Source organism: Suricata suricatta, chromosome 16 (assembly GCF_006229205.1).
Source record: "Suricata suricatta isolate VVHF042 chromosome 16, meerkat_22Aug2017_6uvM2_HiC, whole genome shotgun sequence".
Classification (NCBI taxonomy): domain Eukaryota; kingdom Metazoa; phylum Chordata; class Mammalia; order Carnivora; family Herpestidae; genus Suricata; species Suricata suricatta.
Genome location: NC_043715.1, coordinates 46,197,748 through 46,201,435, shown reverse-complemented (window position 1 = coordinate 46,201,435; position 3,688 = coordinate 46,197,748).

Sequence of the window (3,688 nt, the reverse complement as noted above, 5' to 3'; positions counted from 1 at the left end):
CGGGCTGGTTAGCCAATGACAGGTAAGAGGGGCCTTACCATCCTATCAACCTAAGACAGGCTACTCAGGCATAGGCTTCTGGGTGTGCCCATGATGGGTAAGAAGGATTGGCAGGCCCCCAACCTAAGACAGGCAGGGTCCTTTCCTTGCCTATACTATCATATTCTGGAAGAACCCCTTTTTTTGAAATAATAAAAAAGGGGGACCTGTGGGGAACTGCCAGAAGAACAAAGATCAGCCGCCTGAAGGCAGGGAAGTGTTATCGCTCCCAATTCAGGGCTGGAGACAGCCAGTCTGGGCTTTATTATCGGCCCCTCAGGCACTGTGCTAAAATCGCAGTTTTGGTTTCCCCTTTACCCTAGCCTTTTCCTAAAAATCACTTGACCCTGTTTCCTAGCAACCGACCTAGGTTGGCTGCCTTGCTTCCCACCTTCTATCCTTTATAAGAAGTGTGTGTTCTCTCAATAAACGAGGCTTGATCAGAGACTTTGTCTTGCCTCCATTCTCTGTGCCCCCTGCCCCCCAATTCTCCCTCCCTCCCTCAGGACCTGCGTTGACTGACCTGTGGGCTGGGTCAGGTATAGGGTTGAGATTCTGCTTTTCTCTCTGTCCAAAAGACAAGTTTTTCTGGATTGTTGATCTGCTCTTGATAAGACTATGTAGATGAAGAACTTCTCTTCTAATTGTCAAAAAGGCCAAAGCTTTAGGTATTATCTTTATCAGGTCTTTGATTGCTTAGTTAAAACTTCTGTGAGTTTACAAAAAAAAAAAAAAAGGAGTTAGGTTTTGCTGAAGGATCCCAAAGGCAAATAAGATCTTTTATTGCCACTTTGGTTAAATAAATAGAGTTTTCAGATTTGTAACAATTTGTAATTCTATTTAGGATGTGCTTTATAATTTCCTAAGGTTTTTAACAAATTTCCCAGTATTCAAATGGTAGAGAAGTCCTTTGACCAATTAGGCCCTTTCATTTAGGATGCCAAGTTACTTGAAAAAGCACAGTAGTACAATGACACACCTTAGGTTATATTGTATGGGTAAATGCTACAACTGCTTAAATATTTATGCAGTTCCTAAAGTTCTAATGTTTTGGTATAAGATCATTACTTAATACTATGATTACTAAAGGTGTTAAGTGTCACTAAATTTCTCTGTCAAAGTGCATCAATAATGAACTCTCGCCAGATCTTTAGATTTTGTCACAGAATATGTTTCTTCCTCAAGGAAAGTTGTAAAGAGGACTTTTGGGACAAATGCAGTATTTGATAGCTTTTAAATTAGTACTAAAATGGGTAGAAATTTCCAGAGCTAAAAGCTGCATTCAAGCTGAACAAGAATTAGGAACATAGGAAATCATAGTTTTGTGACTCTTGTTGAAAACATTGTTGTTCCTTTAATGTTTGCTTATCCAGATTAAGAAAAACTTCTTAGGACATCTATAATATACAGAAATGTCATAAAGTATCTGTTTGTAATCTAGAACATTTACCTTTTCTCTCTACCTAAACCCTCCAAAATTCAAAACTCCCAGTGAGCATTCTTTCTTTCATGGCAATTACAATTGTTTGCATAAGTTCAATAAGAATCTGTTCATTTTATAGTAGGACACCATTGGAAATAGTGGTTATTTTACCAAGGCTTTGACTGGAATGTCCTATTTGAGAGTCATGTATAGGCTCAGATATGACCAAACATCTTTATGGAACTAAGGTTGACTTTATGGACCATGGGAGCCATAAAGCCTCATGGAAATGTTGGCCAGATATCTTGCTCACAGAGTTCCCAGCAGCCTCCCCAGGTAAGTAAAGAAGGTCACTTCCTGGCAGGTGCAAAAACCTCAGCATATTTTGGGAACCCCGGGAAGAGGAATTTGCCCATCTCAACAGGTATTGCAGGCCTGTCTGATGGAAAGTGCTGGTTTGGCTTGGCTTCTGGCCCTGAGTGGCTACTAAAAGTTCAACCTGGAGATTCCTTATAAAAGGACCCAGCAAAGCAAGCTTTATAAAACCCTCATGAACACTTTTTATTCTTGCTAGCTTATATAAATAATTAGGCCAGGGTCGTTAAGATTGGACTTGTACCACAAATGCATTGGTCTCGATTTGGCTGTCTCTGAAAATGGAGGTTTTTTCAAGAGAGAAAATTATGTTTCAACAACATACCGTTATAGATGTTAAATTCTAGATTGATTGTCTTTGAATGCTTGCTGTTTGCCTAAATTAGAGAACTTGAGGTAAACTTCAAAGAAAATTGTTACAGTATTTCATGTATATATAGTCTTCTGCGCTTTACTGTGGGGATATTTAAAGGATGTGGGTACCCCTTCCAAAACTTAGAGGTGGACTTCACAGATATACAACTAAACAAAGAATTCAGCCCTTTTTAAAGTTTCAGGCATTACTTTGGAGTTAAGTAGGCCAACTCAGAAGAACCCTTAACCTGGTGAGGTGATCCAGATCCGGCCGACCGCTTAAACTGACCCCCAAAAAGCCTCTGACTCCTGAGATGAGATCTCCAGCCCTGCTCCAGCCACACCCCGGAGGCTGGCTGGTCTAGCACGGCAGAGCCTGAGGAATCACCGGTCCATTAAGATAAATTGTCCCGACTCTTTGCCATTGGACTGACGAGCTTTGCCCCAGAAAGCTGGGGAAACAACAAAAAAGTTCATGTTTATGTTCACCTTCCTCTTATGGATAGGACGTTCTGTTGGTATTAATTGCCTCTAATCTGGACCCCATTTATTTGCCTCTAATCTGGGCCCCATTTATAAGAGCAATGTGCCTTCAATGGAAAATTCTGTTAAACTAACCCTTCCCCTGCCTGCTGATTATGGATTACAGGTAGTGCATGTGATAAATTGTGCTCTCAGTCTCTTCACGAACCAAATCAGGCCATCAATGCCTCTTTCACTTTCATTTCTCCCTCCCAGTTTGCAGCCTCCTTCCTTCAGGGACTACAAAATGTTTTCAGCTCCAAGGGACTGGTCTCACTCCTGACAAATATTGGCATTGCGGCTGATATGTTGGTGCTCATCTTATGCCTTGCTATTGTTGCTATGTTAATCAAAGCTTTCACAAAATTAATGTGGAATTACCTTTCATTTAAAAAAATAGAAAAGGGGGAGATGTTGGGAGCTATTTGAACTCACCGGTAGAGTGAAAATTCCTGGTGAGGGTACGGCAAGTTTGCAGGGTCTCTTGCCCCCAGACAGCTCCCACATCTACCCTCTTGAAACTTTCATTTCTGCTTGAGCACCAAACCTCAGAGTGCTTTGCTGATTAGTGTCAGGAGCTGCCTGTCCCCTTGCCCTGTCCCTGAGGCGTGACAGCACCTGGTCAGGGAAAAGAATGCAACACATAATTTTCCCCTAAGCAATACGGATAACTGAATACCTTCTGGGACTGAATGTCTTTGTGACAGTCACTACTGTGATAAAATGTATCAGTCATCTTTGGGACTGTGAGAGTAAGCATTATATTTCCTGAGAACCTGTTTTTCTGGGAACTCTCTCTTAGAGTTATAAATTGCCTAATGACCCTTACACATAAAAAACTGACCTTTACTAAAGAAGGTCATTACTAAAGAACGCTGTTTGCCTCTTGGTTAAAGGTCGATTCCTGGGGCGCCTGGGTGGGTCGTCGGCTGAGTCTCCGACTTCGGCTCAGGTCAGATCTCACATTCGTGGGTT